A 27,659-nucleotide genomic window follows, 5' to 3' on the forward strand; every position below is an offset into this window, starting at 1 on the left:
GGTTGAAGGCGCAGGCGGCCGAATTTTTCGACGACGGAATTTCCAAGCTCGTACATCGCTACGATAAATGCCTTAATTTGTATGGTGACTATGTAGAAAAGTAGTATTTGAGTGTGGCTTTCATCTGTATATAATAAAATTTGTTTCCTATACTTTGTTTATTTTTTTATTCCAAAACGTAATCTACTTTCTGGATAGCCCTCGTATATAGATAATTGCAGTTCCCATATTAATATATAATTTCATCACTATTTCGATTTGTTTTTGAAGCAGACGATAACGTATTAGAAAAAGAAATTCTAAACTTTTCATTCATCAAATATAACGACAGAAATAATAAATATTCTAGATTAATTAGATAATAAATATTTTACTCATATTGTTTACAAATGTATAATTTTTTTGTATATTTAAGATGTATCTTTTGTTCACTTTAATGATGGCATTTAGCGAAGATCTGATGCTGCATAGTTTACAAATAAAATTTATATTTTTTTCTACAGGTGGAATTTTTTAAAATTTCAAAATAAAACACTTTTTTCCATACAGCACTTTTTCTCCATAACTTAACAAGTACATAAATGAGAAAAAAATCCAAACACAAAAACTCAATTGAAATTATAAAGTGGGAGAAAGAACGTCTTCCTAAATAATTGGTAACCAGATTTAATTTTAAGAAACATTTATATTAATCTCAAAAGTAAAATTCTCGCAGCATCGGCAGATTGCACAAAGGTTACCTTTTAATAAAATTCCAAAAAGTTTGAAAATAAATGTACGAACGAATAAAACTGTTTAAATTTATACAAAAGTTAGAAATACGGCGATGCCTTTTCTCCCTGCAATTGTTTTTCTAATTAAAATATTTGTCATAACCTATCACTAGTTATTACATGCTTTTAATAAAGCGTTTTCCACCTAGACAAAGAAGCAACTTGTCACATACCTGGAGAAAAACGTTAATTGCTAAAGGCTTTCTTCCCCAATCTTACATACCACAGAAATCACTTAAAATTTATGACACTATTTACGCTCAGTGTTACCAGTCATATTTTTTTTTTTCAAAAATATTGTATGATTTGAGATGAATTCCAGCGGCATTTCAGCTTTCAGCTTAAAGCAATTTAATAACGGAACAAATCTGTTACTTCATTTCTCATACATTTTTATGCGGGAGAGCATCATTTCTATTACATCTTTATGCGCATGGCATGAATTGGTATGGGTAGAATAAAGAAATGCTAAAACAGCACAATATTCTACGTATTCAGTATTTGCATTTATTAAACTTTTAATTCATTTCCAGATTTATTTTTACGTTCTGCGTAACTTAATTAAATAATTAGCGCTTATATTAAACATTAATATATACCCACCATGTTTAAAATTTTTCCCAGTAAATGACATTAAAAATAAATATTCCTTATTCTTTCAAACCTTTCATCCTTAGTTAAAAATATGTATAAATAATAAATTAATCATCACGAAATATTTGCATTTGCAATTAACTTCTGAAAAATCATAGTAGCACAGACATTTACTTTCTTTTGATATTTTGACAAACTTGGAACCCAAACTCGAAGACTTTGAAAATTTTGATAAAATAAGTATATTAGCTATGAATGTTTGCCCAGGTTGAATTCTCAGAGAACGGGAGGAATGTATGGACTTTTCATGGTTTTCCTCACTTGTAATGGGAAATATAATCCAGTTTTCTTTCAAACTCCGGATCACCGGCGGCTGAACTGTAAAATGGTTGAACACTGGTAGTTCGATCCGGGTTCACATCCCGGCGAATGAGCTGGCTGCATGAACGTTTTCGTGATTTTTCCCATCCGTAAAGTGGGTAAGAGCAAAGTTTCCTTTAAAAAGCCCTCCCTCCACGAAGGTATCTCTCCCCTTAGGCAGATAGTCATCGCGTACTTTGCCGTAATCAACTAAACTGGACCTTTTAAAAGTGTTCCACAAAGGGGATCCTTCATCTTATGCGTATAGGCTGCACGATTTTATCAAAGGCACAATCAACTATGAAAAAGATTAAAAACGAAAGGATGAAAATAAATTATCTATGGATTCCGTATGTTAAAATTATAAAAAAAAATTTTAGCGATAAATTTTTAGCGCTGGTCTGAAACTGCATCTCTTGTAATTACTAATAAATAATCTAAATTTGGATGAACTGAGAATTTCAGCTGAGAGAAATACAGTTCGTAAAATTTCGGAAACTATAAAATTCAGGATTGTATTCATGAACTTCTCGTTTATTTCTATTTGAAATTTAAAGCAGAGGTTTGCAAATACTTTTCACCACGGGCCAAAAAGTATTTATTAGTGCATTATGCGAGCATGCTAGAGTCTGTCTTTTGCTGTGGTATTTTTTTTTTTTTTTTTTTGGCAGTGATTCGCATGTACGCGAAGGAGGGTAACACATTCCCCAGTCTTTTTATCTCAACAACATTCATATTTCATTGCATAATTAAAGCTGCTAGAAATAATAGGATTATATTTTTCGGTGAATACAGATGCTTTCTGGCACATCTAGCATTCTCAGCTTAGTTTAGTCCTGGGTATGTATGCGCATATACACGGCACTCGTGCTGCTGATGAAAATACCATTGGCCAAGATTTCATAAGGGGCTGAAATGAGCAATTAGAAGAGCCGCATTATGGTCGCAAGCCAGCTTTTGCTCACCTCTAATCTAAAGGAACGGTTTCTTTTAAACGTTAAGTTTCGAGTAAGGTAGGTATTTCCATTTTAATTTTATCGCAGAGCCGTATCAAGTTAGGAAACCCTAAGAACTGTAAAATCATTAGGTTTCCTGGAATGAGGAATATTAGGTTCCTGGAATCATTAGGTTTCCTGGATTTCCTGGAATTACTATTAACTAAAAACAGCATTGTATAAACTAAAAATATAAGTAATAAATAATAAAAAACTAAAATAAAATTAAACGTTGAATAAATTTTGACCCTTTTCTTCGACTATGGTGTAAATACTATTGAGCAGCCTTCAGTTTCTCAGGAATACCAACTCATCCAAACTGGAATAAGGAAAAAGTACTACAGGAAGTCTTACTATCTAATACAGTTTCTTTTTTGTTGTGAAAAATATTCGCAATCACAGATATCAGCACAGAAATCGTTTATCTCAACTCTGAAATCTAAAGCATTTGAGATTCAAAACACACTTGAGTGATTGCTTAATAGTTCTCTCAGCGAATGAATACAATATTCATCGTTTAGAATCAGAACTTCCTCTCGCACAAGAACGAGGCAGATAATATGAACATGACCTGACTACGAAAGAATCCGCGGAATGTTTTTATTACGATGCTTTTTACAGTCCTCTTATGAAGAGGAATTCATTGTCTGCAACAGGAGAAAAATATTAGAAGGATCACCTTGAAAAAAATCTACGCTGTTCGTTGACTGAAACGTCGCGCAGATTTGATAAAGTACCGATTCTCTGTATAAATGAGTGACCGACAAATTTACTGCGCTGTTGTTGCCGAGGCGATTCAAAATTTTGTTTTAGTTGATTTAATTCTTTGAGCATTCTGCGGCATTAAAACAATAAATAAAAAATGAATTTGGTTTTGAATCCGCAGTGTTTAGCTTCTTCGTGACGTAACAGCCAGAGATAGCCGCAATTTTCATTTGCGGCTGTCTGTATATGATGGCATTATCCCTTACCTTAGGAGTATTCAAACGTTTTGGCAGTGCAACCCTACTGGAGACATTGAAGTAACATACCGAGCAAAAATTTAAACAATCAATAATCTAATTGCTCAAACGTTAGCACTAAGTAACATTAAAAATCAGGAACATGTAAATTTATTATTTTCATTGAACATATAACAAACATTAGTGTCAAAGCAAGTACAATAAAGAGAAAATCAACTCTATAGTTACCAGATATTTAATTGAAAGATGCACTAGCATTAATCATTTATAAATATAAATTAACACATTGGAACTTAAAAATAAATTCAGTAAAAAAAATCTGCAAAAGGAAAAAAAATTAATAAGACATATCAATATTGTTTCTTGTTTACAACTATTTTCTAATAAACTGTTAAGCTCTATTGAGAGTAACAATATAATATAGTAAAGCAATGCTTTCAAGCTTGGAATTAGACTATTTTTTTAAATTTAACTTTACAACGATTTTCGTACATATCTTCGTTTAACGAACGACCTAAAATTTCAGAATTTTACTAGTTGTACCCTCGAATAAAACGGAAGTAATATTTTAAACGAAATTTATATAAAACATCTTTACTTTCTGATTTTTTGGTGAATTTTGGAATATTGCTCTTTTTACGATTGTTTGATGTCTATAATATTAAAATTTCAACATATAAATATATATCTGAAAAAATATCTGTTCCAAAGTTTTGAAATTCTAATAGATTAAAAAAAATTCTTTGCCCTCGTTTAGAACAAGAATGGAAAATGATATTAATTGAATGATTTTTCTACACCTTCTTTCTTCCTTTTTTTTTTTTTTTTTTTTTTTACATGCTGCATGCCAAGCTAACGCTGATTTTAAATTTCAAATTCATTTTCGAAAAGATATAACAAATGCATTTTATTATAAACCGCTTTAAAGTTTTCAAGTAATGAATTACATATTTACTTATTTTCCTTTCCTTCACCCCCTCCCCCGCCAACAGAATGGTAAAGGCCACTGAATGCTTGTAGATAGCTATTTCTAGGTTCGATCTAAGGTGAACGGGCTGGCTATATGGTTGGTTTTCATGGTTTTTCCATGCATAACTTGATACGAGGCAATTTCCGTTAGAAAGTCCTTTACGAAGGCATTCCTGTCTTTAAGCAGATTGCCGTCTTGAGCCTTACAATATTCTAATAACTAATAACCTTTCACAATAAGTAACTCAGATGACTTGGCGGTGAGGCGCTGGTTTTTTACCTTTTCTTTGAGAATACATACAAGACAGAAATCTGAGACCAACCGACTAATAAATACCAATCATATTGTTACGAATTTGGTATTTAAAAAGCTAATGTTAGTTCAATTATAAATTAAATGGTTTTATTTCTCGCGCAGTGCAGCGCGTAACGAATATTAAAAGAAAGCTAAGCCGGAAAATTGAAAATACAAGAGCGCGTGCATTAAATAATTAAATATCTCTTTTTTCATTTCGAGAAAGTACTGGAAAATTCTAGCGCGTGATTTTAAAATGTTATAAAAGGAAGAAAACATCTCAGTTTGTAGTAGTTGCTTAGTTTGTTGTTGTTTAGAAAACTGCTCTTGTTGATTGTAGCGAATTCGCGGATTAGCTTAATTTAGCTTTAGCTGTTTTGAATTACGTTCTATTGGACATTTGAGTAGTTAAAAGATAACTACTGTGAGATATTGTAATACTGCATGATAATTTGAGAAAATTTAAGCATTTTTGTTGTGATAATAATACATTTTTGTTCATTTTTCATCGGACTTGTGCATTCACTTCATAACGAACCCGTACGCACGCAACAATATCCTTAGTTAAATACCATAAATACTTTTAAGAATCAAATGTGGATCGAGGCATGCTAGTTACACTGCTTTCTGTTGCAAAACAGCGGGCAGAAACTCTTTAAAAGCGTTTCTGACCGTAGTTTTAAAGCTGTGGAGTCTAGGCTAGCATCAGATATATTGCAAAAATGTTTTGTTTCAATATATATTATTAATTATTATCCCTTATGTACACACACATACAGATATATATATATATATTTCTAATACAATAATTTTCTACTTCAATCAAGCGAATAATAACACAGCTTTCACTGCCTTCTTATTATGATCAAACTAATAAAAGAATGTTAAGGAAAGGATTTTTTTCAATCCAACCACATCTTATGTGTAACTTAGAAATACTAATGAATGTTATGAGAATATTAATTCTAATTTGTACATCAGTAATTTGCTTCCCTCTCCTCTCCCCCGCCGAACAAAAAATTGTTGCAGACTACAAATTTGTTAAGATGCTTTAATTTCTTTTCGAAAACACAACGAACTTGAACTATTTTTAATTCCATTTTATAAAATTTAACATTGCTTTATAGTACTCGTTAAATTTTAATGACATATACGTTAAAGGCACTTTTTACTGTGGCTGATATTTTACCCGCACCTATTGGAATTTTGAGCAATATTTATATGAAGGAAAGCTAATCCTCATCAAATTTTCCTGGCGGCCAGTCTTCTAGTTTTTTCTTTGCATTCCCTTTTTTCTTTGCAGCATCCTTTTAACAGAAATCCTACACCAGCTGCTGGCTATCCGATGTTATTTTTGAAATTTAGTACAAATTAATTTGTTTAACAGGCGGAAGTAAGATAAATGATAAAGTTGGTTTTGCTTTTGTTCTTTATGAAGATATTCAAGAAAGAGATTTCAAACAGTACAAAAGTGATAAGTGCTCTGTTTTTCAGGCTGAGTTGCTGTGTTTAAATCTTGCTGTGAAGTGGATATAAAATTCTTGGAGTGGTTCGAGATGATTGCGCATTTTAATATGTAATGATCCTCTTGCTTCTCTATAATTATAATTGAATGGATACTGTGGAAATTCTGGAAATTAGAAGGCTGATGCTCTAGCAAAGCTAGCCACGAAACTCCACATTGATTTAAATCTCCGTCTTCCTCTTTCTCACCGGAAGCGTTTTTACAGAAATGATGCTATCTGTATTTGGAACAGAAATTATCTGATCTCACCAAAAGCACAATGAGCCAAAAGTTTTTTTCCTAAAATTTTTCACAGAATAAAAGTTGATCAATTTTTAACACATTTTAAAGTAACTCAATTTTTGACTAGACATGGTAATTTTGGTAATTTTAAAAGCTATTGAAAGCGATTTGGACTTGCTTCAAGCACTTTGTGGAGCTGCTGTGGCGGTGATGAAGATGTTAACCATATTCTTCTTAATTATCTTCATCATGTCCAGCAGAGGAAGGCAACTCTAAAGTACTTGTCTATAATTTAGTCACTGATTTGTTTTCGAATTTTTCCGGACTAAATAGACAATTTCTGCTTTTAGGAATTCTATTCTCAATTCATATTATCGAGGTTTCTCTATTTTATTACTTTTTAAAATTAAATTAATTTTTTTTCTTTTACTAATTATTTATTTTATAATTTGTTTCTTCCTTTGCAGTGTTATTGTACGTTTGTTTATTTATTTTGTTAGCGGTATAACTTAATTGTGTGAGCCTCATGGAATACAAGAAGTTGAAATTAGAATTAACTACGGAAAAAAAACTTAATTGCAAGTCATTAGTACTCTTAGGCTGAAAATAGGTTTCGATTAGCACCATAACGCCGAAATGAAGTAAAACCCACAACTTACGTTTTTAACTTTTCTTCTTAACAGGAACTTGAACACCAAACCAGATCTGGAAGGAATTAGAAAAATGCTTCTTCGTAAAGAAGTTCCGGGTATTTCATCACACGTGATTAGAAAGTGACGTGCAAGGATTACATATTAACCTTTTTAATGCTTTAGGAGCATCTAGAAAATAGTATCAGGGGAAGCAATCACCCCAATAAAACATTTTTGGTAAGCGGTATCATGGATCTCGCGCTTCTCGGTAACCATCAGCTTCAAAAGCTGCGTTGACCTTATTTTGAAATAGACAATTAACAATAGAAAATCGTGACAGCATTGCATTACCACTACTAACCCATCTAATAAAATAACACGCATGACTTCATCTTTCGTAGACGGTCTTCCGCAGCACCTGTGTATTCTGAGAATGAAAAACTACACAATTCACGGAACGTGTTTTTCTTCTCCTTTCCTGCCACACTCGTACTCTGTCTTTTATAAACACTGACGTCATAATGAATTGCCAGAGAGCTTGTTGTGAATCGAAAAGTAGTAGATTTGATTAGTTTGGAGGAATTATGTTTCGTTGCCTGTTGCATTGTGAATTACTTGTCTGCCTTGCTTCAAACTTGTTCTCTGACTAACCATGATTTTTTCTTCTCGGTATTATTTTAGTAATTTTTTGCGGCACTGGCAAAAAAGTTTTTGTCAAATTCCTAGCTTTCTTAGTTTCCGTCTTACTATCCCTCCCTATACTGGTAATATTATATTTTGTTTGAATACGGCAAAACACAAAACGGCTATCTCCCTGAGGGATAATCCCGTTCATCAGAGTTCGAACTCACTAGAACAGCGGTCGTCAACCCTTCGAATTTCACGGACCACTACATATATAATTTTATATTTGGCGGGCCATAATATGAATTTAAAAAAACCCTTAAAACAGACCATAAAAACAACATATTAATACGCATAAACAATATTCAACTTTCCAATACATGTAATTCTAATTTTCATTTGTTAATATACTTTTCGAAACATTTGGTGTTCAGCAGCATGCCTTTATGGAAATTCAGGCTACTGGTTGTGAGTAGCAATTAAAACACTATTAACATATCACTGATACACATAGTTCGTTCACATTGAAATTGAAAAATTATATGAAAAGTACAAAAATCTTACCTTCTTGTTAAGAAAGCTTCACATTTCCATATCACTGAAAAGGAACTTAAAAGCAAGAACAAATCGGCAAACGCAAAGCAATATCAATAAACTGAAAGTGTTATGCCGCTAATTTTTAATTATTGTAAACATAATAATCATCGCTTACTCAGCAATGGCACCGTCGATCAACAGTTAGATAAAACAAAAACGGAAACTTCCACTGATGCAATTAAAAACAAGAATGCAGATGGTTCTCATAAAAATCGTCAGGTTGTCTATTGACTCGGAGAAAAACTGTTATTAACACAGTTAGCAGCATATGTTTACAATAGCATATGTTTGAAATTCAGAAAGAAAGAGAATTCCAGTTCGCGCAATTATTGATAACAGCAGCATATCCATGCATGCCAAATCTCCCTTTCAAATGTCGCTAGATACACCTGCAAAAGTAGCTAAAATGTTGCTAAATTCAGAAGGAATTTCGCTAAAAGTAGCTAAAATTAAAAAAAAAAGTATAATCCATATTCCATAATAGGTTTTGTCACTCGTCATTTTTTTAAACTGAATCTTCATAAAAATATAAATAATGTCCCAATTTTTCTGAGGACCATCAAAACATTTTCGCGGACCACCGGTTGGCGACCGCAGCACTAGACCACTGGGGTTATGTACATATAATATTATTAATGAGAAGAAGCTGAATTTCATGTCATAAAAATTTGTGTTTTCCCAGTTTTTCTTCATCGTCTTATAAGATATTTCTACCGTTTTCCTAGCATGCCTTCGTGGTGTAATGGTCAGCACACTCTGCGCGTATTCGAGAGGTCCGAGATTCGAGTCTCGGCGAGGGCATTGCTTATTTTTCATGTCTCCTGCTTCGAAATAACCTGAAGTCCCTACAATGTCCCTACGACTAAAAAAAAGGTGGTGGATGATGATTCTCCGCCACCAGAATTTGACGATTTCGTCCCCTAATCCTCTATCGCCCTTTAAAAGGGGAAGTATATAAGGTATTTCTCCCGCCTTCCTAGCATGCCTTCGTGGTGTAATGGTCAGCACGCTCGGTGCGTATTTGTGAGGTCCGAGGTTTGAGTCCCGGCAAGGGCATTACTCATTTTTCATGTCTCCTGCTTCAAAATAACCTAATGTCTCTACAATTTTAAAAATAATTTATCAGGCAATTTTTGGTACAAATAGTTTAATATTGATGACGAATGCAAAACACTGAGGATTTATAATCAAGTTTAAAAAATTTAGGAACATTAAGAATTAGACTTTGAAAATCAGAGAAGGGAAAGATTTAGTTTCAAAATACCTGAACTAATGAACAGTTTTAAGATTTCTCATTACCTCATAGGATTTCTGATATTTTAGAAGTAATCCTTTTACAGAAATGGAAGAAAGTTTTGCACCATCATATTATAAATGGACTTTTTATGATTGAAAAGGGAGAGCTGTGCGAATTTAATGAAAACGCTAGTGATTAAATGATATCATATCAGAAATATACAAAGATATTTTCCCTATTCTAAGTGCAAATTTTCTTAGATGAGTACACAGAGATGTTTTCTTATGGTCAGTAGTAAGGTTCTGAAGAAGTGTATTAGGAACAGTGCATGTTTAAATATGGGATATCCAAATAAGAAGAGGAATCTCCTAATTAAGATATGGGCTGAAGAATTAAAACTGTAAATTTCAGGATACACTCACGCAAATATTTATCCATATATACTGAGATAAAATTAAATATAAATTAAGTATAGAGATAAAAGAAGGATGATTAATAATAAAAATAAAAGATAAAAATATATAGTGAATAATATAATAGTGATAAAATATATAATAGTGATAAAAATATAATAGTGAGGGAAAATAAAAGAATTATAATTGGAATACGTTAAATGTTATATCTAGATTGAAACAAGTATCTATAGGAGTGTCATGACCCCTATACTAAAGACCAGGAGACCTTCTTATACCAATCTGATAATATAGCATTACTTTTATCATCAGTGTTGCATTTGGATCAATAAGTTTAGTTATAAGCTACTAAAATAAATTTTAAAAACCGAGAAAATATTTCCATTGTTTGAAGAGTCTCTTAATGCAAATTAAAAAAATCTAATTCATTTTTCGCTAAGAATATTAAATGCTTATTTTGGAAAATCTGGCGGTTTTCATTATTTAAATCTTCTATGGGAAAAATACTTTTGAAGAAATCTATTTTAAAAAATAATTATTATAATTTAATGAATGTAAGTGTAGTAACGAGACCCAGTCGCTCTCAAACGTTTTTGTCCCCTGCATCCGTTTCACCCCTGCTAGACTACCATCGCCCTTTCCTTCCCATACTCTTTAAATAATAAAAGAAGAAAATGTTTACGGTTAAGATGCAAAAATTACATACAAGGCATGTGAGCTAAGCCCATCCTTTTTTTTTTTTCTGAAAGTTGGGATTACTTAGTCTTCAGAAGTATGCTATAACTAAAGCTTGAAACTGATTATGTACTGAAGTATTGCATAACTAATCAAATATTTATTTTCCTAATTGATGCAATTTTTTTACGATAGCTAATTTGATAGGTAACAACAAAATCAAAACAATTGTCATTCTGAGAAAGTAGGTATTTTGCAGAAGTAAGTGGAAAATCTTACTTTTTTACGTTCCCGTTTATTTGGTAAGATAAAATCTACTTGAAAACATGCTTATCCAGATAAAATGCATATCGCATAGCAGAGAAAAGGAAACAAAGTAACACTAGTATTTCCTTTAAAAGGTTAGATAAATATACTAGCTGATTTGTTTCCACACGCAAAATGCAGCCTTGTTATCAAAAGTAAAGAAAGGGTTGAACTGCATTTAATTTCTAGTTTTAAAAAGCAAATTCCATTTTAATAAATACAGTGTCACTTTTGACTGGAAAAATAAAATTCAGCCTTATTCTGGCATTAATTTCGATTAAAAGTGATAAATCAGTTTAAAGTCTGTTAGTTTAGGTTACTTTAATATGGCAAAGACGCAAAGGCTAACTCATTAAGGGAATGAATGTCTTTGTAGAGGACATTTGAAGAGAACTGGCTCGTATTCACGTCAAGTTTGTTAATGATCATAAATATTATTCTAAATGATTTTAGCAGGTAATTATTTTCTACCAATGTAACGAGATCATGTTTTCTCTTAAAACGAGTCTTATTTTGTGTACTTTAGTATTTATTACAAAACTGGATTTTGTTATTTTTAAAATCACAAAACCTGTTAATTTATAACAAAAAGAACATTTATCTTCAGTCATAAATACATGTTAATTATACGATTTTTGAATAGTTTCTATCAATTTTTTTTAAATTCAGTTTCAACGCTCAATAAATTTATTTTTAAATTTATCTTTCAGATGAGCAGTTAATTTGATTTTACATTATTTGTGGTTATAATAGTATGTGCATTTGAAATTGTTCTTATTTATTTTAAAATTTCAATGTTTAAACAAATAGAAGTCATAACATTGGCAAAGTTAATATAAGGTTCTTCAAGATTTTAGATTAAAAAATTAGAGAAGTTCCAGAATATAGGAGACTTTAGATTCGAGGAAATTTGTCATTTGTCCAATGTGAGAGTAGAAAGCTACAGATTCGAACTTCAATGACGGAATCTTTAAATGTACTATTTCTTGAAGAACCTAGATTACACAGCAGTACAGACGCATAAGAAGAAAATGAGCTATGTTCAGAAAGCTACACTGCTGGCTATTAAAATTGCCACATCATGAAGTGGTATGTAGCAAAACGTCAAACTTGCACGAAAGGTACTACATGCTAGGATATGCAAATGATTAGGATTCCTGCACTTGCACACAAAGCATGCATATGTAATGCTATCTACGCTGTGTATAAGTGAAAAGACTGGGGTTTCTAATTTATATAACCGGATAACACTACTATCCGGTCAGTCCATAAGTTCGTGCGCATTAAGAGTATGTGTGGAATTCACTATGACGCATTTACTAAAACAATATAATTTTGAACCTGTTGAAACTTGTCATCGTTTGACTAACATATTATTCAGTTCATCGAACTGTATAATATATCGAAAGCATATATCTTAATAACGCACTTAAATATCGAACGCATTTTAGTATCCATAGAAGATGAATATAGATAATCAGTACAAACGTGCTATGCTACATTTTTTATTTTCGTGTGGTGAATCTGCCAGGTTTGCTGCGATAAAAATCAATAGTGTTCATGGTGAACACGCTATTAGTGTAAGGACGGCCCAGAAATGGTTTAAAAAATTTTAAGTTGGAAAAAGCAGCATTGATGATGAACCCTATTCAGGATGTTTTGAACTGTTAGAACCATATCAAGCGATTCATTCAGAAGTTTATAGTGAACAACTTTGCCGTCTAAAGTCAGAATTGATCAAAAACCGCCCACGATTGGTGAATATCAAGAAAGTGTCGCTTCATCATGATAACGCTAGACCGCATACGGCTCGAACAACGCTGCAAAAAATTAGTGAATTTAATTGGGAGCTTTTGCCACATCCTGCTTATTCCCCAGATATTGCCCGAAGTGATTTTCACTTATTTCGTGCCTTACAAAATCTTTTACTGGGAAAAAATTAAATTCTAAACAGGATGTACACAATGAACTTTCAAGTTTTTTGCATCAAAAGAGTTTATATACAGCAATGGCATAAAAAAGTTGCCTGTAAGATGGCGAGACATTGTAGATAATGGAGGAAAATATATAATTGATTAACATGTTAAATTGTGTTTTATTATATTATTTAAAAATTTACCAAAAAATGCGCCCGAAATTATGGACTGACCCAATATTTTGCCATAAGCACATTCCATCACTGCCACACCTATTGGACACAGGAATGGCACCACGTCATCTTTTCAGACGAATCCCAGTTCTATGTACAACGTCATGATGGATGTATCCATGTGTGGACGTAACGAGGATAATGAAAACTGCCGAAAAACAACCAGTTTTAGTCAATCCGAAAGGTGTAGTCTTGACACAACAACATATGATCCTATAATGGATAAGACCATATCGAATCTAATTCAGATGGACTACGAAAATCCTTCCTCAATAACCATATTGCTTTATTCTGCACATACTGTATTTCCAAACTATTATTTCTTTATATTTATACAAAATTAAAAAAAGGGAATTTAAAAATGGATTTAGTATGAAAATGCATTTACTGAATTCCTTCATCAAAAAGCTAAAAATTTATTTTCCCGCAAAAATTGATAAAATGGTTATTAAATTAAAGAAATTATAATTAATGGTATCCTTGATTTATTAATTGATTGAACTGTTTTTTCAAATTATGTCAATTTTAATTTTTTTCCAAAAACACGATTTAAACTAAAATCTCTTGTTGTCTCTTGTTGACTAATTTTACTAATTTTTTTACTAACTATTATAAATACATTTATAAATACAGTATAACATTTACAACTATTTTATTAGATAATAAGCACGAATCTGATTGATACCCCAAAGGTTAAAAATTTGTAAGCTGAAAAAGAACTTGACTTGCAACAGGATATTTTCTCTTGCAATAATTTCTTAACCACTTCTAAAGCATTTGATGAAAAAAAGAAAATGATTGTGCACAAAATGAAACAGGACATAGAATGTTTCATAATAACTTTAACTAAAATGAATTAACCATTATATTTGTGCTAGATCTGCTTTCTTCTTGGCTGCATTTTATGAAAATTTAATTACGTTGCCCTGCGATTGTCCCAGATAGTGCATCATTGACATTTACCAACATATTAGTATTTTTTTGCCATTTAATACGCATGAGTTAACTTTCATTTATAAAAGCAAAAAGTGTTTGTTGCTGAAGATTAAAAATTTTGAAGAAATTGAGGAAATTCGAAATTCGAGTTTTTTTCCTTTCTATTCAATACGAATAAAATAGTCTTAGCTTCTTTGATAGTGATCAACGAGTTCAGCTCGCATTCAAGTTACGTACTGTCGTGGACGTAAACGAACACTGCTTGCATTACAAATTTGCAACTGACAGATATCACGAGTATTTGCAAAGAAAAAACTGCTTAATATTGCAACCGCACACCGGTTAATGCAAAATATTAAAAAAATTACTAATTTTTTTGTAATGTATTAATAAAAATTATTTATAATTAAAAATTTTCTACATTATTAAAAATTATAGAAAGTAAGGTGTAAAATAATGTGCGTATTATTATAGAAATGGAATATCATAAAAAATGGCGAGCTGCATGCAAACAGTCCAAAATAATCCGTTATCTGCTCAAAATTAGCAACTTAATTTGTATTTCAAGAATTAAAAAAAATATATTATTTACTATTTTTTTGTAATTGTATTGTTGCGTTTTTCTTCTTCTTTTCTGAGATCAGTTGTTACGTTATTTTCTTCCTTTACGTTCGTACGGGGTTCGTAGATTTGGAGTGAATAACGACGACACTTGATAAAGTATCGAAACACACTTTATTTAGCCAATATTAATCAGGACAGCTCCAAAGTCACTTTTACAGTCGTCGAACTGTTATAAACAAGCTGACACGTTCAGCGACACAGCCTTCACACTGTTAGGCAATAACGGTGGAGACAGCTTCACCGCAAAGCACCCGAGTACAGCTCCCAACTCTGCTTGGTCGTTCTCGGAACTCCACGTACTCTCGAGACTCTCCACGCAATGCACTCGACGATACACAAGAGTATAGCTCTGGACTCAGCACAGTCTAAGACAAAACTCGACGATGCACTAATTCGCGATGCACTAAAAGACTCTCTCGATGCACTCGACGACCACCTCGGCGCTAGACTTCGAGACACTCTCTCAATGACTGACTATCAGCTCCCTAGACAAGGCACACACACACACTAACTGACTGCGGACCAACAGGGTTTATATAGCTTTCGGCTTGTGTTCGAGAACATTCTGTGCTAAACCAGTAAGAATTCGTTCCAGAAGGTTCTCCATCCGTACATGGTATATCGCCAATTTTGACGCCAAATGTCCCCGAATGGGCGATTTCTCGCCAAATGTGGCAACCCTGTTTTATCTTGTAATTTTATGGCAACCCTAAAACTGCTTTGCGGGGAAGCCATCTTACCGCGCCTGTACATTTCGTAACAGTATTAGCTATCGTTAAAAATTATTTATCATTAAAATGATAGATAATAAGGTGTAAAAAGTATGAGTATTATTATAGACATATAACAGATGCAATGGAATATCACAACAAACTGCAAATTGCAGGGAAGCAGTCCAAAATATTCCGTTATCTCTTCAAAATTAACAACTTATTTTCAAGATTTTCTTACATAGTAATACGTTTTTAGTCCAAAGGCGCAATTTGCCCTGAGGAACTATTATTTTCGTTTTGGCATTTTGCATTGGTTTGTAGAGACATTAGGTTAATTGGAAAGCAGGAGGCTTGAAAAATGAGCAACGCCTTCGCCGGGAATCGAAACAAGGACCTCTGAAATACGTGCCCAGCGCGCAGGTAACCACACTACGAAGGCATGCTAAGAAGGTGGGAGAAATACCTTATATATTCCCACTTTTAAAGGGCGACTGGGGTTTTTAGGGGACCCAATCGCCAAATCCTGGGTGTGGAGAATCATCATCCACGCCATTGTAGAGACATTAGGTTAATTGGAAGACCACCACACTACTGCAGACTATTAATTAAGACTGCAGACCACCACACTACGAAGGCATGCTAAGAAGGCGGGAGAAATACCTTATAGGTTCATTATAAATGTCCGAGTCACTTTTCAAATTGTTGCCACCAAATTGCTGACATATATTTGAAGAAATTAAATAATGAAGAATCTGCATAAATGTATGAATGTTTCTCCTACTGTGATAAAACAACGATACCTAGAGCCATCCAATTTTGAATAACGTTATCGTCTACCGAATATGGGCATGTGGAAGCTCTAATAATTTGGAATTTATTTTATTTTCTATTTCATATTTTTTAAACCGTTAACAAAATTTTGATTAACAAACTTAGCGATTTAAAAGCGAGCAATGGCAACACTCTACGGGGGAAAAAAACCTTTTATCTCCAGCAAGCGGAACTGTGTATTCGAAAATTCTAAAGATATGTGGATTTTAAAATTATTTTGCGATATTGTTGTTGAACTGAATTTTATGGTTTAAGTGCGAAGAACATGATATTTAATAAATTAAGGCAACACACGAAACGTTAAATAAACGCCCCTTTGGACGTAATTTAAAATATTTTTTTTTTCGTGTTTTCTCTTTATTTCGGAAATAAAATAATCTAGTGAATTTTGAAGTTTCTCAATTTTGTCGGCCACAAAAGTAAGCCTTATGTAACATTTTGTGATGCACAAGGAGTTTAAATATTCTTAATTAATTTTCTTTTTAATTTTGGTTCACTAATGACAAAGGATTAAATTTTACTGTAATTTATTTAAACAGAAACGAAGCGCTGGAGCTTAATGCTTAAAAGATTACAATGCTCGGCTTAAATTAATTTCCCTTACAGTGCTTAACCTTATTTTCCTCAGATGAAATACCGTCATCACAAACTAATTAAAAATGTGCCCTGAACTTCACTTAACAGACACAGTAAAAAAACTAAACTGAAAATTTATTTTTAGGCTTTGTAGACTACAAACTAAAAAACACAAATATACAAAAATATACTTCACTATTTTCAGGCTACTAGTTCACTCAAGGTATACAAATTACAAGAGCACAGTCACAATTATTCCTGTAGCTTTTTCTCCAACTCACGTTTCTTCGTCTAACACCGGTTTTTAACAAAGAAATTTTTAACTCATTAACTGTCACCAACACAGCAGCTAGTAGCCCACGATTTGGTTTGTTGAATCACTGATTCAAATCACTAATATTACCAATACACGCTGGCAAAATATTACTTGCACGTGCTTTTTGAACTTAATGTAATATGCATTCTGTAGAACGTTGACAGGAAAATAGAGAAAATAGAAAAGAATTAACATAAAAATAACTTACTTATTAAAGGTTAATCAAATACTTAATAAACGTTACAGATATGTGATATTAACTTAATATAATATTTACGTATAACTGTAGAGACATTAGGATTTTTTTAACCTGGAGAAGGGAAAAATGAACATTGCCCTCGCCGGAACTCGAACCTCGGACCTCTCGAATATGCGTCGAGCGTGCTGACCATTACACCACGAAGGCATGCTAAGAAGGCGAGAGAAATACCTTATATACCCCCTCTTTTAAAGGGCAACTGGGGATTAGGGAACTCAGTCGCTAAATCCTGGTGGTGGAGAATCATCGTCCACCACCCTTTTTTAGTAAGGGTGGCACTGTAGAATTATTAGGTTAAAGCAAGAGAAGTGAAAATTGAGCGTTTCCCTCGCCAGGACTCGAATCTCGGACCTCTCGAATACGCGTCAAGAGTGCTGACCATTACACCACGAAGGCATGCTAAGAAGGCGGAAGAAATGCCTTATATAACATTAATATAGTATTATTATAACGTAATAAGTGTACATATAAATATGTATACTTATTACGTTATGTATACGCTAGTTAGTATACATATAAGAGTTTTATATTAAGATCGATATAACGTTAATATTATAAGGTATTTCTCCCACTTCCCTAGCGAGACTTCGTGGTGTAAAGGTAGCACGCTGGGCCGGTATTCCAGAGGTCCGTGGTTCGATTCCCGGCGAAGGCGGTTGCATATTTTTCATCTTTTCTGCTTCCAATTAACCTAATGACTCTGCAATATAACGTAGCAATGTGAGTAAAGTAATATACCGAATATAAGATATATAATCAATAAAGGTCAGGAATATAAAAATAAAAATTGCCTAACATATTCTTGCTGGAAAAGATGGATTACTAAGTTGAAAACATAAATGCTTATATATGTACATTTATTATAACTAATTCTGTTTGTTTATGTATTATAAATACTATATCTATACAGAACTGCTGGTCGCTTTTCGGCAATTTGACATTTTCCGAACTCTGATCATGCATTCATCTCTTCCGATTTTACCATCGCTTTCATAAATTTAAAGTTGAACCTATAGTTATTTGTTACATTTTCGTACGGATAAAATGCATTATTTAAGTAATATGTAGCGTATTATTTATGTTTTCTGCGATTACAAAATTCTTTTGTAAAAAATAATAACTATATTTAGAAAAAAACGGATCTGATTAGCATTTCGATTACTTTTCAGTTTTTGACAGGGATATCGGTTTGTATTAAACCGAATGAACGGCCGGCGCATGTAGCAAGAATTGTATGCAACTATGCGCTTAAAATTAAGACGAGTTCAGTAATTTTTATATTACTTTTATTGATTTAATACAAAAAAGGTTTAATTAATATATCTTTAACATTTTAAATAATCCAAAATTACAGCAAAGGAAATTTGATAAAGATGAATTTTTTGCAAACCATATATATACAGAAATTCATTTTAAATACCACCTTAGGTATTTTCAGCTTATTTTCTACATCATTTATTTTACCATATGTTTCAGGATAAACCACACATTGTGAGAATTTACATCATCATATCAAATTGAGATAAATCATAAATAATCTTTCCTCGGATGATTTGCTGGCAGTTTCCAGAGCATATTACTGTCACACTTAAGTGAATATTCTGAAATCCTCTGCAGAAAACTACTGCATAACTTATTGGAAAAATACCAAAAACATTAATAGTGTAAACGAGTTCTTTTGGGCAAACTTCAATGAGGTTTTATTTTTCTTTGTTTTGTAAAGAATTTTGTGCTCTCTTTCTTTATGAGTCACACGCGAACTATTTGAAGCATGGAAGAATCTTTCAGCATCGTTGAAAAACAACTTTATGCTTATTTTATGAGATTTGCACGAAAAGGTATCTAAAATTCATTAGGGGAATCTTTTTAATTCAGTCAATTCAGTCAAGGTATTGAATACGTTACGTAATAATTTCTGTGTATAACTGTATTCGTTAAATTTAAATACTGTCTTTAGTTACGTTAATCTTCCAGGACTTTCACCTTCTTCAAAATCTCTCCATCTCTTTAGTGTTGCCAAATTTATTTTGAGCAGCTTATTGAGAAAATCATAAGGGAAGGCACTCCTACTATGGCGGATAAATCTCGAGAGCATTACGCGTCACTTAATAAGTAACGTAACCTAACCTTAAGCTGCTTAAGTTTTATTTAAAATGGCAAAGAAATACTCTTTCCCATTTCTACGACAGCTGTGTAATTAAAACCTGTGTAATTATAATTGGATATCCTTATACTTAGTTATTAGCAAAACATTCTTAAACTCGTTTGTGTTCTCTTCCTTTTTCCCTCATTGAAATGTTTGTAACGTAAACATTCTTCAAAATATCAGTTTAAAAATTATAATAAAATGTTCTGTTAATTAGATAAAATTTTATTTAAAGGTGAAAAAACAGAAATAGGGACTGATACCGTGCTTTATATTGAATTAACATTAATCATGTAACGAAAAACATTTCGGTATTTAAAAATATTTTTATCTCTTAATTTTTTTTTATATTTTAAAAATCTATTATCGAGCAAAGTACTAATTTATTTCTCCGTTATAAGTACAGAACGAAATTAACTTAAAAATGTTTAATAGTCATATTTCAATTAATTGTATGAAATACGGAAAGTTCAGGATACCTTTCCTTACAAATTTTCGAGTTACGGACTTCTTACAGCTGTGAAATGTTTCTAATAGAAAATATCTGTCGTTATTAGTACAGCTAATTGACGAAATTTTAGAAACTATTAAGTAGCGTACATGCTTCAGGGGAGAAGAGAAATGAAAATGAAAACGTGACAGTTGAAATAGGAGCAAATTTTCAGGAAAGAGATTCTCCCATGGAATCAGCTTTTCGGGTTTTTTATTTTTATTTAAAACTGATATATAAATATAGCTATTTCATCTTCTCTGCTTCCATTCTCTCTCTCGAATACTATCAAATTAGAATTAAAAGATACGCGTAATGTAATTTAAGAAATAGACTGTGATTGTTACTGCCATAGCGCGACTTTAAGCTTCAGTTTTACGGTGTCTTAATGTTGCTTCAAATTTAAAAAGATGGAAATGACTTTTATAAAATGCCACAGCATCTAAAATATCTTCTCTCATTACCATTCCCAACCATGCGCTCTCATAGTTTTGTCTGAACTCATCTCAACTACCTATACGGCAAAAAAAAGTAGATTCGGTAAAAAAAAAAAAAAAAAAAAAAAAAAAAACTTTTTAGGGATTGATTAACTTGACAGAAGTGTTCTCACCTTCAACCGTATTTCGACGTGGCGTGCCTATCAAACATAGATAGAATAATTTCCGAACCCACTGGTGGTCCTCTGCGCTCAGTTCTCCAGAAGGGATTTACATAGGAAGCCAGGAAGCCGGTTCACAATAATTTCCGTACTTCCAGCGAGGCCCACTGAATACAAATCTCAACTAGCACAGCAAATTGTCCCTGGGAGAAAATATTATTAAAAGAACTATCTGAAGTTGAAATAAAAAGTTAATGGCAAATGAGTTTCAATTAACTTGCTTCTGATTAAAAGTTACTTACTTATAATGGAGAAATAAATTAGTTCTTTTATGAAATAGAATTTTAAAATATAAAATGATCACCCTTTCAGAATAAATGAGATATAACTTGTAGTATTGTGTGGCCCCAACTCGTCAGCAACTGTGGTAGTGACTGCTATGAACTGTAAAGTTACACAAACACGTAAGAAGGGTTTAAAGCCCTTTTTATTCCACTTTAGAAATAACAGCTGCGTTCACTAGACGCTCACAAACTACGCCGACCCGGCGGTTTAACAAAAACAGAAATGTGAAACTAAAAATTAAATGACAGGATGAATAAATAACTAGATCACTATACCTACGAGGCTCTGAAATCGTAACTAACTTAACCGCGTTCTAAAATACAGCTGAGATTCAGCGAGCTTACTGATTAAGCAGTTGAAATATTCAGCGAACTGCCGAGATAGGCACACAGTCCGAAACGCGCGGTTCTTAAATTTCTACCAAGCAACCTTCACGTCAGCGATTCAAGAAGCACACTTACAATCTCATTTCCCTTCTATTTAAACTCAACTTACTTCTGCTAAAATTTGAATATACTGCGCACTCTACTACAATTTACATACTCTGGCATTGGCAATTATAGAGGAAAGTAAAGGCTTGACAGGAAAGATGGCTTAAAATAAATGTTAGTTAAAATAAATATAAACCCTACAAACTATTATGGTATAGAAATATTTACTTTAGGTAATGTCAGCTCAACTAATTATACTTTACCAGTGTTTCCCCGTAAAAATTTTAAATAAAAGGTTTTATTATATTTTATTACTTTATTTAGGTTTGAAATTAGGGCAAACTCTCACAAAATGCAATAAAAATTTAGCGAACAGACAGTCAAAAAGCCAGATGTTAAGCAACAATCGTAAAAATGGAAACACTTTTTATGTTGTGACAGGTGTTTATATGTAGAATATGTTTATATGTAGAATATGTTTATATGTAGAATGATGTCATATTCTAAGAATTTTAATACCCATTCAGGAAAAAAATTAAGTATCTGTTGCAATGCAAATAGGATACCTTTACAGCACAAATGCAAATAGCATACCTTTACAACTTTACAACAAATCGTAAGTAGTCTTAATTACTCAAAGTTCGGGCTAATTTGGTCATTAGAAAAGCATAAGAGTTATACTGTTGAAGAACTTAAAAAGGAAAAAAAAATAGTGGATTTCATCAGAGTTCGGTATTATGAGGGCAGCAGTTACTTAATTTGTACGGAACTGCAATTTGTACGGTTACTTAATTTGTACGGAACCTTTCGGAAGAAGTTTCCCAAGTATGTTTAAAAACGAAATTCAGGTTTAAAAAAGTAGCAAGTCGGAACTCCTTTAAAGAAATATTTCCTGTCACTGAGGATGAAGCGATCAACAACTGCAAATTTAACCTTTATTACTTTAACTACAATATCACCCAAGTGAGGGAAAATTTCTTTATAAACCTATATATACATAGGTAAGGGAGGTAATGTTTTCAGGTTCAAAAATTCGATAGTGTGTTTTCAGTGAACAAGTACGGATTAAATACGTGTTTAATATTTTTACGATGATTTTTGTCTGTACGCATGTGTGTAACAATTGTTCGTCATCGATAGAACTCTTATATGAAACTTCCAAACATTTCATTTTTTCGTATTTAAGTATTATACATATATTTCGTATTATACAATGTTATAACATTGCATCTAACTGATTTCATAACATTATAACACAAACAAAAGAGTTCAAAAAGCTATAGCTATGGAAAAAAAATTTTCAGAAATATAACATTATTCAGCTCAAGAAGGAGAGGAATTTTTACATGTAATTGGACGTATTGCTTAATTTTTGAAAATCCTAAATTTTTATAAGCGTAGCTTTAACGCAATATAACTTTGCCAGGAAAGTGACTTAAGAGGTATAATTCTGTGAAAAAGTAAGAAATAAGTAATGTGAGTAATCTTGTGACCACTTTACGAGCAACGTTATATGAGGTCATTCATATCTGTGAGCGAGAACACGATAATTAGGGAAGAAAAGGAAAGTTAAAAATAGGTCAAGATATTGAATACTTAATTTCTTCTTTTAAAGGTAAATTATAAAAGTGTTAAGAGTTTTTATCTTGGTCTTTCAATCAAACACTTAAATACTGAGCGGAAACATCAACATACAGATACGTGAGCACAAGATTAAATGAAATTCAGCTTAGCACCATTTTTGGTTTGAGCTACAAACAACACTAAAATAATTTGGAAATGAGAAGAAATAAGTTATAAATATTTAAAAAAGGGGTAGATAAATTGCTTGAATATGAATTAACCATCATAAAAGAATATAAACCAATCCAGAATATTACAAGAGCATAAGCGAACGAAAGAAACTATCCTGATACTGAATTTATTCCACGACATGTTCCGCAGCATTTAAACGTACTGACGAATACTTATAGGAAAACTTTACTCTGAGAACATTCTTCAGATGTTTGAACCGTCTCAGCACCTTTTGCGTTAATTTTGGAGCTCAAATAGCCAGGACCTCAACCATCCAACGACAAATCTGTAATTAAATATATACCATGCAATAGTCTATGTTTTAAATTCTGCAAGCAATTTTGTACATAAGCAATTTATCGAATTAATGATATGAGAACTTTCGCTAATAACTCAGACGGAAGATCATTTAACTGAAGCTTGAAAACATCCCCTGAGTATCATCATCAATACTATTCTTACAACCTTCTAATCTCTCATTAGATCTAAATCTAACCATAGATGTAAACAATACTAATGCTGTTGTGATTATTACAAGTAAAAAAACATAGAGCCAGTAACGTCTATATTTTCTCATCTAGCTGTATCTCATTCATTATCATATTTTGGACAATACATTGTTGAATTCATAAAGTAGATAAAATAATGCCACATGTAAATATGAATTGTAATGCAAATGCTGACTCAAATTAATGTGATTGAGAGTTTTGTGAAACTAAAATGCTATTGTGAGTAATTGAATGCGGTTTGGTAGTCATCAATAAAGTACGGATACACTGAAGAAAGTAAGTATTCCGAATCCAGTTTAAAAGTAAACGTTTATTTAATTTTTTGATAACAGCCAGGCATGGAGTTTAATTAAATTTTTCTGCATTGAAATTTTATGGATTTTTAAAAATATAGTTTTTTTTAATCCCATTCACTTCGTGAAATGTGAAAATTAAGTACACAAGGTACTTCTTGACACTTCTCGAGATTACTGCTGCATTTATTTGAAAAGTGATCAAAATAAATATATCCATTTCTCATATAACTGCGGATTTTTAAACTGATAAACATAACTCAAATATTCATGACTGTAAAATAAATGTTTCGTGACCCTTATCAGAGTTTATTTTTTTAAATTCAAACAGATCTTATAACCTTTACACAGCAATCAAATCTCAAACATTTACACCATAATAGCCCAGTGCCCGAGCATTCAAGCAAAATACCGATAACTACTTCAGACATTTATAATTATTAGCAACATGACACTAACTGAATAAACTTCTTAGTTAGGAGAATATAAAGTCACGTATTTTTTTTAAATTGAAATAATACTATTCCTGAGAAAATAAAATCAAACAATATTCCATTTGACGAATAGATTACTCACAATAAAGTAACCTTGTTTTTTTAAAAGTATTTCGGCAAAATGTTGCATATTCATCCAAATTAATTTCTCTAGAAATTGACTGCTGCATCATGAGAAGAAATAAGAGGTATTTTCAACGTGACACTTTCCTTAACTAATTTTGCGTTTCCTCTTCAATTGAATGCTAATTTATATTTATTATCTTTCTTACTGCTACGCATTGTAGACACACACAAAATAGTTTGATTATTAACAGTACCAAATAAATAAGAAATTACAATGCACTTGATTGTATATTTTACTTAAAATAGATCAACCAATTAAATAAGATGTTTCAAATATGGAGCAAACAGTTTCACACAAGCATTTCACTGGAGATGACTCACGTTAGCACCGCTTGATGTAGTTGACGCAAACAATGTCACTGACAAGAAATGGAATTAATGATACTCATCGTTCTCCATTATACTTTCCCTAATTATTGCTTCTTTCATTCACTTTTGATGAAAGTTAGAACAGAAGATAAAGATAAGGAATTTTCTTGATGGCTAAAGAGTTACTTATAAAAGTTTCAACCTTTTCCTTTTCATGAGTCTGTCCACAATACTTTGGGTTAAAAAGGTGTGGCCGTCTTACTTTGCATACAATAGAAATTTGTTTAAACACTTTCATTTCATTTATTAAATAGGTTAAAAGTTTAAGTAACTGAAAGCAGAACTTTTTATCTAAACTGAAAATATTTTAATACGCAAAAGAAGAATTAATTTGGTTGTTTTATTCACGCAAATTAATGTCATGAAACTACTCTTTCACTAACAGAAAGGATGCACTAAAATGTTAATACACATATGTATATAAAAAGAAATCTTATTATTAAAGCCTTTAATTTCGGATCAAAAAATCTTCAAAAATATAACTGCTTTGTGTAAGTGCCCTTTAAGTAAATATCCTAAGCATTATGAAAATTAAGTCTCTAAATCTTCTGTTCTGTGGTCTTTAGTTTTAGGTATTTAACACAAGGAATAATGTAAAATTTGCGTTTAATTAACCAAGAAGAGTTAATGCAGCTTTGTTCTTTCAATTTCCGCTTTCAAAATGACATTCTTCGTTCCATAAGTACGCGAATCAAATGAGTGTGAATGTTGCGACGGTGAAAGACATATCGTGCAGGTAGGTTTGCAGCTGTTTTCTACGGCAGCGTGTTTATGGACTAAGAGAGAGCCTCATCGCTAGAACAATAATTTTATCGTGGTGCGAAAAAAATTCACGGTGTGGTCACGAGTTAAATCATGGTGTGTGTATGGTGTATTTAATTATGGCAAAGCACACAAGGGCTATCTGCCTAAGGGGAGGGATGCCTTCGTGGAGGACTTTCTAAGGGAAACTGGCTCGTATACACGTTACACATGGGGAAAACCACGAAAACGCCCATGCAGCCGGCCCGTTCGCGGGATTCGAACCTCGGACCGAACTACCAGTGTTCAGCGACTTTACCGCTCGGCCGCTGGTGGGCCGGGCTAAATCATGAAATTCCGTAAATTAAATTCATGGCCATCCAGATATCGTACTATCCTTTTCCAGAGGAGGGGGAAGAAAACATTTCCTCTAGCTACGTGGGACTAACAGAAATAACCAGTACGAAATTAAATAAAGATTATATTACCCAATTTTTGATCATTCAAATCTCGGTAGTATAGAGTTAAAGGCCATTATTTTAAATTAAGATTTCTTTTATAGTAGATGGCGACAGAAAACGAAATTTCGCTTCACATTCCTTGGAAAAAATTCTTTATTTATATATTCTCTATTAAAATTTTTAATTTTTGCAGCAATTGCGCAGGATTTTACTTTTAAAGTCCTTTTAAAATAAATTCATTAATTTTAAAGTTATCATCCTTGTATGTATATATATATGTATATATATATATATATATCCGTAAATTTTTATTATGCGGCACTTTTTTAAGTTTAGAAAAAACATTATTCTGCTTGAAACTGTCTAGATTAACAGGCAACGGAAATCTGTTTTATGTCAATTTATAAAAAGACTTTTATAGAATTTCAAAAATCTGACAAACAGTCATATTAAAACTAATTTAATACGAAAAGTATCACTGCAATTCAAATTAAAATTAAAAGTAACATGAAAAAGACTAAAATATGTATATATGTTTATATGAGATATATACTCGATAATTGAAGAAAATTTTTATATTCGCGAAACCACATTAAATGGAATAAAATTCAAAAGAATAGTTCTAAAAATTTCGAGCAATAATACAGTTACTATCCTACTCATGTCTGCTCGTTAGATGATAACTTCAACGCCAGGCTGAAAGTTTGCTGAACTTTGTTCGATTAAGTAGATTTAAATTAGTCCCCCTACCTGGCTGAATGTCGTGTGCCACCTGCGTAAAACGCACAGTACTTTAATTTGGCTTGCAAAAAGCATAAGCAGACTTTTTATAGAATAAATATGAAATGACCTCATTTAGGGCAAAGTAGTTTGCATTGTAGTGCAAATAAAGTTAATTCATCTTTAGATCATTCAATTGTGATATCGCATTTTGAGTACAGAAGCTTGGCTTTCTTTAATTAGAAACACCTCAGTGTCATGAACCGACCATCATTATTTGCCAAATTTCTCACCCTATGATCCCGCTGTCTACGCTGATCAATCTACGCTGTCTACGCTAATCAGGATGCTACTACGAAGTCAATGGTTCTAGGCACTTCCAACTATACAAAGAGGCGCTATGATTACTTTACGACAGATAGCAAAAGAAACACTTTCGCAAAGCTGCCAGAGCTGGAGCAAATTGACATGTTTCAATTGATATTACTTCGAAGAAAACTACCTACTGATTTTCTTAAAAGTTCAATCAAAACTCTATTAGCATTTTCCCAGAGTGTTT

General features: G+C 32.3%; 1 protein-coding gene and 1 non-coding gene across 3 annotated transcripts in view; both read right to left on the minus strand.

The window, feature by feature from the left end:
- The window catches only part of LOC118184163 (death-associated protein kinase dapk-1-like), a 174,985-nt gene that overhangs the window by 85,793 nt on the left and 61,533 nt on the right, over nucleotides 1-27,659 (minus strand). The window lies entirely within an intron of this gene.
- TRNAM-CAU (transfer RNA methionine (anticodon CAU)) lies at nucleotides 17,658-17,730 on the minus strand. The gene has a single exon. It is a non-coding gene; the product is annotated as a tRNA-Met (tRNA).

The sequence above is a fragment of the Stegodyphus dumicola genome, chromosome 3, assembly GCF_044657685.1.
Source record: "Stegodyphus dumicola isolate Sdum_Otavi_A_Nest chromosome 3, ASM4465768v1".
Taxonomy (NCBI): domain Eukaryota; kingdom Metazoa; phylum Arthropoda; class Arachnida; order Araneae; family Eresidae; genus Stegodyphus; species Stegodyphus dumicola.